This window comes from Botryllus schlosseri, chromosome 11 (genome assembly GCF_051294905.1).
Source record: "Botryllus schlosseri isolate E-star chromosome 11, Bs_hap1, whole genome shotgun sequence".
Classification (NCBI taxonomy): Eukaryota; Metazoa; Chordata; class Ascidiacea; order Stolidobranchia; family Styelidae; genus Botryllus; species Botryllus schlosseri.
This window is the reverse complement of record NC_137246.1, coordinates 6,669,586-6,680,681: the sequence shown is the minus strand read 5'-3', so window position 1 is coordinate 6,680,681 and position 11,096 is coordinate 6,669,586. Positions and strand designations below refer to the sequence as shown.

Genomic DNA, 11,096 nt, shown 5'->3' with positions numbered 1-11,096 from the left:
CTTTCTGAGCGCAGAAATAAATTGCTTTTCAAAGCGGGTGGTGATAGGACCATCCCATGGTAGATGGATTTAGACATCATTGGTTGTTCGTTCGGTAGGCTCTGTTGACTTTTCTTAGTGGTATTGCGTTAGTTTCCTCTCGATACAGCGGTTGATGACGTCTTCGGGGCAACCGTTATCAAAAAAGATTTTGCGGATGTCGTCAAGCTCTAAACTCAGTTTGTTACCCGAACATCAACGTGCCATTCGCGACATAGTGGCTATATGCGGTTGATTTTTATGCGTATAAGACTAACGGAATTCCAGCGTATGTATATATACGTTATACATACATGTTGAATGTTGGTTTCTCGAAGATAGATGTTTTCAATTTGCTGGTATAATCCTTTTCGATAAAAACAGCCGGAAATGTCAATAATTCATTGCGTTGTTTGTAAATGTGAATCGCAGGACAGGGTGAAGCGACTTCAATCGAACGAGGAATTGACCACATTCCGACTCCTTATTGAATTGCATTGCATTGCAACGTCGTCGATTTTCCAACGCATAACATTATGAAAACTAAATTCGACGGAATATGTTGCGGTCTGTAAAAACTCAACGAAAATGTTACGCAGGAATGATGGTGATGGTACTTACTAGCGCGGCGGATCGATAAATTCTGAGGTCCGACTCCGGTCCTGTTTCTGGAATTCTTTGGTTCGGCTCTGCTACGACTCCCTAGGCTGGATTCTTGAAATGAACGCGATCCGGTGCTAAAAACTCCGATAATAATCATCTACAAGTACTTATTTCTAGTAAATTACAAAAACAGTAGATTATACGGTACGGGTGCAGGTTATATATTGAATAATGCTACAACAACAAAATATGACAATACTACTCATTTTTGTATTGAACACAGGTTTGATTGGCGGTTACAACAGCGTAATTGGTAGTTACAACAGGGGTTGCATTAAAACAAATAATGTTTTGAAACAATTTGTTGAAAACATGTTTTAAACAAGGTTCTAAATAACTACCTAATAAAAATAAAAATTAAATATTTTCAAACGTTGTATAATTATGCCGTAATTGTGTGCATACGTTCGAAAAGAAACATGCAGTAAAAGCCAACGGACGAGTTGCAACCAATTTACTCGAAGGATACGATGAGGATTGGTCGGAACCCTCGAAATCGTCGATGGTTCAACAGTTATAGCATGTAGATAGAGATCGCTGGTACTGAATGTGCGTGTTCTGATGATGATGACCGCCGACCTTAAAATGCTGCATAACGATGTAGTCCCGGCTAAATATATTTTTGGTCTGCTTACGACAATGGTCAGAAGCCTTTTTATATACCCTATTTTTAAAGTGTCATTGAAAATCCATTGTGACGTCAAAATTAAGGATTCGTGACGTCAAGGTTAAAAAATACAAAATAAAAACATGATTTAAACAAGGGCCATGCTATAAGCATGCTTGTTTTAAATTGATTTTTGCTTTAAATGCAACCCTAGTAACACCAGTCATGATCATCAATAGCCTTAATAGCGATTCGGCCTTGCTCTGGTACTTGGGCTAGCACGGATATCGATGGTAACTTGCAGAGCAACGTTCCGATTCTCCACCAGTCGCTAACGATTACCTCTGGCAAGTGACAGCCGAAAATATTCTGGCTTATTTCAATTTGAAAACACTATTCAATTAACTATATTCAGTCGACAAAAATAATTCACAAACACTTTTATACTTAGAAACTGACACGAAGAATGTAATCACATGTTTTGAGTACCGCCGACACCCTCGCAGATTATAGTACAGAAGTCACTTAAAAATTATTTGCGACTTGAGGAAGCGACGCAGAAAGAGCTTGTGCAATGTGCATGCATTCAGTCAACTACGTAGTTCTCTTACTTGGTTAAGAATGAATTTTGTTGGAGATGACTTAGTTTAATGCTATATATATATGTATATATATATTATTTTTATCAGACTGGAATTTGCGATATCAAAAACTGAAGATGCTTTCCGCAAATAAAATTATGCTACTTTCGTTCGTCGGGGCCATGTTTCTTCTGGCATCGTCTGTGGAGAATGCGACAGCGTGTAAGTTTATTAGGGATATAATGAGACGATTACTGGTAAAAAGACAATAAACCGTTCTACAAACGAAGAATAATTTAAACTTTGTGATTACGCATGGCCATAAGTGTATGATATCGTAGCATATCTAATGCAATTTTGTTATCATGAATTTCATTGATTTGGTTGTGAAATTTCATTTATGCCAGTCGTGAGGACAAAGCATTGCATCCTTTTCTTCCATCCTGTTCCTAACGAGTAGGTTTGATTCGACTCCAAATACAATACGCGTTATCTCTACGAGAAATTGAATCTTGCCCGCTGACTTATTTAATTATAATTCAGGGTTTATAATGACCGTTACCACGTACAACGTCCACTCTGGAACATTGGTATTACAAAAAGGTAGTTTCTAATCCTAATGCTCATGTGGATGAAGCTTAATGCTCTATATATTTCTCATTAGGTGGGGGCTCTAAGGTAGCGGCAACGTCATTGGTGCTTATTCCGACTATATTCGCAGTGTAAATTATATGAAAAGAAACCAGCACTGTTGAATTTTTCTTCGTCATGAATGACATGCCGATTACTCACTCGGTATATTTATTCATGTCCAGGCTTTACTGTACTTGGTCGTGATGAGTCCGTACTGATACTTGGTCTTTCTTCCTTTACAGTATGCGTCGACGCTTATAAAAATTGTCCCACCGATCCGAAATCAATTCCTTGCCAGGTTCTGCGACCTCTTTGCAAATTGAGCTGCGACTACTGTTAAAGAATAAGTAAGACTGTCGTGTTGTATCACGTATCCGTGCTTTTGTTGCGATAATGAAAACTCAAGGTTCCGATAGCTATTCCAGCTCATCATGATCGTGCATTACATTTCGGAACAATTGCACAAGTTAGCAGTTTCATCACCTGACAACGGAATGAATCTCGGAATTTTAGAGAAGATTGTTGTTTATGGTATTCATGGTGTTTATGGTCATTTACACCAGGTCAATTTTCGTCATTTTCATTCCATAGCTGCCGACTTGCAGCACGGTCCAACACAGCGAATTTGAATGTGTAGAAAACTATCGCAGGATCTTTTTGAAATAAATTCAACAAATATTACATAGCCTGCATATAAACAGATAGCTCTGGTCATAAGCGCCGACTTTTATTTTTGCATGGGGTGGCGGCAGGCGCGTAGCCAGGGGGTGTCGAAACCCCCAGGAAGCGGTTTTGCGTTTCAAAAGGGGGGTGTCGAAACCGGTTCAAAAGGGGGTGTCGAAACCCCCACATTTTGAAACGCAAAACCGCTTCCTTTTGAAATGACCATTCTGACGCTAATATTCAGTTGCAATTCAACAAGCCGTGTTATCAGTGTTACGCGGGGCCAATTAGCGAGATTATTCTGTACACGCATATCGCATCACACAGTGTAACGCGACGCGATCTCCCGCTGAAATGATTGCGAAAGTAGGTCATTGATTGTCACGCACTCGGCATTCGTCGCTGGACTGAGCAGTAACACGGCGCGACAATTCTGGAACACCAAAGACAGGCAAGAATGATGATTACAAACGCGCGCGGCCAATCAGTAATTATTCCTTACCGCCAACGCAATGGGTTTTTACTTAGTATTAAAGCAGCTCGCATCGCGACAATTGGTTGGTGATTAAAACATCGATTTTGACTACATTGCTGCATTTCCCGATTTACGTTCGCAAAGCATAATTGGATTAATAATATGGGCACTGGAATAAATTCTAACTAGCAGGCACACACAATAAAACACTGTTCAACTTCGCGTTACGAAAATATTTATCACAAAAATGGTTCACAAAATATTTTAAACGCGGCTTGCGGCCATCATCGATGCAAATAATGCACTTTAATTTGTAGAAGGTGAACGTATATTTGGTCGTCAAATCGCGATAGGAGATGGTGTTTCTCAGAGCGCGCGATGAAATCTACGTTTCTAGCGGTGAGGTCGAATTTGTACATCTAATAAGGATCGTCAGTTTGCTGAAATTAGCATCAGTACGCTGTGCGAAATACATAGTAGTGATCAATTTTATCGGACTGTATAATCGGCCGGCAAGGTTGCGCTGATAACGAAATCGCAGACATGCCGCAAACCTTCAATAATTACAATTACAGGGTGCGCTAGTCATACCTACCAAAATACCCAGATTCGGCAATGACAACGAGCACAATTTCTTCCGACGTGGGCATAAGTTTTAATCAAAAAGATACATAAACACTAACAATATTACACTCAGAGATTGTTTGTTTGGCGAAAGTGATTCTGCAGACGGTAGTAGGCCTGCATGCGAGGGCGTTAAATCATACCACCGCCGATGGTACCAATGAGACATCGATGACCCATTTCGCATACAAATGATTCTCACTCATTTTCAGTACGCAGCATTGATAATACGAATTAGTGAATTGGCATTTCAAAAGGACTGGATTTCTAGTTTTGAACGAGAAACTCACTGGCTACGCACCTAGGGTTTTGATACCGACAACGCGTTGGTTATTCAGCCCGGGACCTACGGCAGACGCAAGTCCCGATCAGCCAGTCGAATTTTATCGTGAAATGGTGCGATTTTAATTATCCAGGTGTTATTGCTGCTAGAGCAGGGGCGGGCAACATACGGCCCCCGGGCCGAATCCGGCCCGCGAAGGGATTTTTTCAGGCCCGCGGACAGTTTTCCGTATTACATGATAATGTGGCCCGCGGCCCCAGTCTGTCGAGATTCCCCACTACTTGCTTACTACGCCAAATTTTAGTGACTGCATGTTATTATATACGTGTATGCGCATGCGCAGCGCAGCGTTGCGAGAGTGGAGCTTACGCGTAAGTTCGTCGAAACGAAAAGAATTGCATTATCGGCATTTACGATGCAGTCAACCCTAATGTCGTCTGTGGTAAAATCATGATTTTGTTGACTACAATGGTCATTGGTCAGTCATTTACACCAGGCTGATATTTCTTATTTTTGATTCCGTAACCCCCTACTTGTAGCACGGCACACTTCTAGGCTTTTGTAAGTCACCGCTTGTGCCAGGGGTCGCCAACTCAAAACGCGTCGCAGGCCACTTTTCAAATTTCGTAGAGGACGGGCCGCATGAATTATATATCGAGATTAATTAGGCCACACAGTTGAACAACGACGCTATCTCGTCACCTTATAAGTCAACCCTAATGAATTGATATCTTGGTAAATTAGGATTACCGGACTTATGGAACGTCTTAAAATCTTAATTAGGGATTGCACCGTGCGTTGATTGATCAGAGAGAAGCAGACATGGCGGCGTCTGTATGACAATGTTTTTCTCAAATCCACATTGTCTTCGCCATTATCGACGAGAAATTGCTTTGAAGTGACATTGCTGTCGTTAAAATACATTCATTAAATACGATTTATTCCTTGTATGTGGATAGATGGGCGAATAATGTATCGATTCAGCAATCCGGCCCGCCAAGTACATAATTTTCCTATATCCGGCCCGCCGAGTGGAGAAGTTGCCCGCCCCTGTGCTGGAGCATTATGGCTGCACAGTGCACATGCCGCAACCTTATCAATAGAAATACAAATCCCGATGGTTTGAAATTCGATCCGCGACATAGTTGTGCCCGATAGAGTCCGTCCAGCAATGAAGTTTATTGAAACTTAAAAAGTTCCCGCTCAAAATAATCGAATAAATTCATAATTCCCGCCACCGAGAATCTCTTGTTGCATCAATATTTGACAACATAATTCAACGCCGTGCACTGCACAATGCACAGTGTTAATAACAGATCAAACACTGATAAGTGTCTTCGAGGGAATACGAGTGTGTAAAGCAGACAAGAATTAGTAGCCTAGAGATGATAACAAACGAGAAAGCGCGCATCTAATCAGTAATTCCTCAACTTGCGTATGGCACAATGGAGTTCCGAGTCTGACGTCGCGACAATTCTTTGCAGTTGAATATGCAGACTTGGCGCAGGAATGACTTTCAATTCGCAGGCATACACAAACACACTTTCCTATTTCGCGGACCAATTAAAAAGGCTATCACGAAACTAACTCAAGAATTATTTTGTAAACGAATATGTGTGCAAATACAATTTAATTGAGAGAAGTAGAACGTGAACTCGCTCGTCCGGTAGAGATAGCTGGTGTTTCTCAGAGCACGCTTGTCGAAATCGACGTCGTAAACAGGGTCGCTTCGATTGTATGATTACTAATCACGGATTACAATTTATTTGGCCGTTAAGAACTTGTTTAAGCTGCGTATACAATTAGTCGCGCGCTTATCGGTTAATAGTAAATAGTTGGCATTTACGCGATAATCACAGACTCGCTAATTGACAGCACAGACGGCGGGCGTTTAAGCATTTTGTATGGGGTGGCCGCCACCCCATAATTATGCCACCCCGTAACTCGGCACCTATGGCTCTGGTACCGTGTCGACCCAAAATTATACCCTTTGCGGACCATGCTTTAATAACCCTTGAAGGGGTAAAAATTTACATTACAGCAGTGCTTTTCAACCTTTTCGAGCTACATTCGCACTTATTTTGTAAAATAAATTTAATTCCCACAAACTAACCGAAAATTGTTATACAAAACGAAGATGAAGATACTTAACATTTTGTTCGGATTGTGCAACAAATTGGCTACTATGTGGCTTAAGTTATCAACTGTCTCATTAAAAAGGCAACTTTTTTTCGCTCGTTTTGGTTTCAGCTATTTTACTAAAACAATTCTCGGCCAAACAAGTTGTTAGGTTTTGTAAAAGAACGTCTATTAGTGCTTGCGGATGGCCAGGTCTTAAAATCAGTTCTGTACTCCTATCCAAAATGCAGCATATTTTTCGCGAGTGAATCATGCTTGCGGGCAGAAATCGTTTTTGAGAGCTGACACAAATGTCACCGCGGCTCAAGTTTGTCGAAAGGGTGTAAAACTCACATGTTTGTGTTGAGGCTTTTGCCTTATGTCTTGTAAAATAAGGTCCAAAACGATCAAGGAGATTAGGCACGTTATAGCTCACTACCTTATCATACGTTGCTCCAGCTTATGTTCTGAGGTATACGCGATTTAAAATTATGGTGAATTAAACTCCTCTGCGTGTCGCAGTTGTACTACAGTAACTACCGTCAACTCAGATGGCAAGAACGGGACTATTCCGTGCCGACATCGTAGCATATCCGTATCGAAAAGTTTGGCCATCCAGCATCGGTCATTTTGTGGCCAAGGTTTCATCGTCGCTTTATGTTTATGGGAACGCATTTTATCAGCGGTTTGTCTGCCAAAACTTGACGTCTTCATGTGCCCCGACGCAGAAGTGGTTAGCCTCGTAATGAATGAGTCTCATAAGCCTGAACTCGCGCGTTGCTCACCCACACCAGTTCATCCCAACGGTCTTCTACCATGTTTTCCAGAAAAACCAGTCGGTCAAATCTTATCACGATATCACGACCATATTTTTTGCGTGTCTCGCTTATTGGCTAGAGTACCCAACACAGTGACCATGGATCTGTAAAAATTATCGAAGCATTTTTTGCAATAAATTCAACAAATATTACATACATATTACCAGATAGCTCTGGCAACTTGTCGACCCAAATTTATACCCTTTACGGTTCATACATTAATAAACCTTGAAGGGGTCAAAATGTGCGTTACAGTAACTTTCAGATGTGAGTCTGTAATGATGGTATTTATTACTATCATCGTGCCTCGCGATAATCGAACATTTAATACGAAAATATGATGATTGTTCAGCGAAAGACACCAGAAAGTCAATTTGAAGTCATTTTTTCAGTTTGTCGCCGGCACAGACGGGCTGACACACTGTATGTCTGCCACTACACTGGCTTTCAAACCAGGCTTTGGTTACGTAATAATTATAGCGCGAAAATATCAATTCACTACGGATTGTGAGAGACAAAGTTATTTTCAAAGCTACGATTAGTGGTGAGTCGTAAGTCAAACAAGTTTTTACAGTTTCGTCGCAATTACAAAGGTTGTGAAGACACTGCCCTTGAATTTCCTATTAGGTTTATTTGAATTATTCCACGTCATAAAAATTAACAAATATTTACGATTTTCATCCGCACTCATACTAATTCTTTCGCACCATTCGTACCACCTTCGCCATTCGCAGTGCAAATTTTTTCATTCGCACAATTGCGTACCTTGGGTTTAAAAGCACTGGCATAGTATAAAGATATTGTAATCGCCCAAGCGTACCAGAAACAAATTTCTTGCGTGCAGAGCACACGAATCCAAGTTCGTATTTCTATATGGGGAGCATCGTTTTCACAAAATCCGACCCGCGATCGTACGTATTGCAACTAGAACCGTTTTCCGTAGCTGGAAAATCAGAGGCAGCTGCAATTATCATACCAAACATTTTGTGTATTTATGTGTAAATCTTTTTTCTCTTTTCAGGTTTGCAATCGGAGTGGATAACTTGAGTCCTGCACGAATCAGATCTCGAAACTTACCATAATTAATGTATTTGTGTACCTAAAATAAACTTGCAACTTGCTCAAATTCTTTCTTCGCGCAATTGTTGTCAGTTAGTCAGAAGTCATTATAAGGATTCCGAGGCACGTCCCGTGCTATACGCTTCAATTCACACAAATCACGGGCAAATGAACGCTGTTTCAACCAAAGTTGGTTAGCAACGAAGTACACCTTTACTTTTTCTAAGTACTCAGGTAATTTTCTCTAGTTGAAGTAATCTACCTACTCAAATGAATCTACTTCTACTTTGCTCTAATTTGTAACTTACTTATGGTTTACTATTTACAGTTTGCCAAATAGAAGTATTCTGTTTTTCAATAAGATAAAGAGAAAAAGACAAATACGATAAGAAGTATAAGGGCTGTTTTCGAGAAGTTTTAAAGATATCCGTTATGCTGCTTCTAGCGAAATAGATATCGAGTGATCGATCTGATACCACGAATTTCCGGGTCAAAATAATTCATGTGGTGGTTGCTTGGTCGCATGTAATCACTCATATGACACTTTCATCGCAGCAAATAGATCTCAGGAAAATGTTTAGAATGATACGATCTACCACATTTGGAGTAGCCTTCCTAATTGCGTAAAGCAGAAAAGCAATATCAGGCATGGCTATCCGTATCGCTCGTTTTCTTATTAACTATGTGCGGAATCCATACCGTCACACTTTCGTAAGGAGGCGTTTTGGTGGAAAAGAGGTACAGTACGTAGCCACTGTTCCATAGCAAAGCTATCATTTGTATCATATGATGCGGTCGAATGCTTATGCTTTTGAATATATATATATACGCTGCATCTACTTAATTGAGTCGATTTCACAGGAGAGCAAATTGTACTTTTACTTGAAGTAGTTTCGAGTTGCATGGAAAAAATCTACTTCTATTCTAACTTGAGTATAATTCTCCGTCGCTACCCCTACTACTTGAATAGCTTTCTTGACTACTCTGACCGCCTCTAGACACACCGACTGCAGATATCGCTCCAGTCCTTCTACGAAACTAACAGCGCCATGATTTCACAAAGAAAGGACAAGTTTCCCAAAATGTTTCGAATGCAGCCGCATTACACTTCGATAAGGTACCACTGGCCACTTCCGTTTCAATCTATTTAACACTCAGTCTACTGTCCACAAAATAAATTAATTTAATAAAATAAGTCGTCACTTTGGTAAAAAGAAACCATCAAGATTGGCTTGAGACGAAAAAGGCGGAATTGATGGATTTGACATGAATTCTTACGACTTTATCAAATTTACGAGAATTTGAACAGTAACAGATGACTTACAAACGCGAAAGCCCGTATACGGCTTTTACGTCGAATTCATCAATGTTTTGAGTAGCTTTTGTCACGCCTATGTTGGCTCATTATAACGACAACTCGCACCTGATTTGCTGTATTTACCGTTCAACGTTGGTAGAGCATTCGAAGGAAGGAATTAATTCCAATTCACAAGCATACACAGTAACACACTACCAAAATTCGCGCTCAAATCAAAGTGACTGTCTCGGAAATTGGAAGAACCAATATTATTGACAAAATTCATTCACAGATTTGAACAAGTAGATGCATACAGTAAGTTCGCAAGAAGTTGCATCGATTATCCTATAGTGGGCCCAAGATTAGTGCTGTTTTGGGCGGAAGGATGATGAAAAAATGTTGTTCATTCCTCATTGTAAAATCCGCTAGTGTGCGCAAGAGAGTGTCCGGAATTTGCTCCACACAAATATGGTCACTCAAATATAGTTGATATTTTTTCCATACTTTCGCAGTTGCCCAACCTCTCGGACAATATTTTATTTTTGATGTGTGGAACTTTTGTGGCGTTTATATTTTAATTATTTCGGAAGAAATTATCCATTTAACCAGCCCTGAAGCACTAATACGACTCCAAATTTCTTTGTGTCAAATGTCAGCGATGTAAGTTACATAGCTCCCGAAGACTGAACGTAAAAGAGGCTGGGATTATTTGGAAATCACAACAGAAGATCGTGACATGTAAAACTAGTGTGATAAGCACTGCTATAGCAGAGTAATATGGAGACACCCTCTTCTAAATTACGTAAAACTAAAGTAATGTCGCATTAGAATATATCTTAGAATAAAATTTACATCGCTAATACAATCATTAGGTATTTTGCGACAGTGTATCAAATGTCCGATACCCCCGCCAATGTCTGGGACATATTTGCTACAGCAGCCAATATCAGCGTCTCCATTCTTTTAACAGAGATAACCAGATTCAATGAAGTTACAGTACAATGCGTGTTAAGATCGGCATGGCGTAACACCTGAGTCGGCAAACCCTGGCACGTATGCCAATTGTGGCACTCGTGATGATTTTTCATGACACACTGAAAAGTGAAACGTAAGTTTTCAAAATAGAAAATGCTTCAGGGTGACAAAAATTATTTCGTAAATCAATATAAAGTAAAACATTTTGCGGCAGGTTCTATCATCTTGAAAATGTAGCTTACCCCCAAACAATCGGCCTACATCGAAAATATACCAATATGC

At 40.2% G+C, this 11,096-nt stretch overlaps 1 long non-coding RNA gene across 1 annotated transcript; it reads left to right on the top strand.

Annotated features, from left to right (window-relative positions):
* Positions 1-1,933: 1,933 nt before the first annotated feature.
* Positions 1,934-8,609, top strand: LOC145450617 (uncharacterized). The gene is made up of 3 exons (XR_013918540.1): positions 1,934-2,091; positions 2,745-2,849; positions 8,505-8,609. It is a non-coding gene; the product is annotated as an uncharacterized LOC145450617 (long non-coding RNA).
* The last annotated feature ends 2,487 nt before the right edge of the window (positions 8,610-11,096 follow it).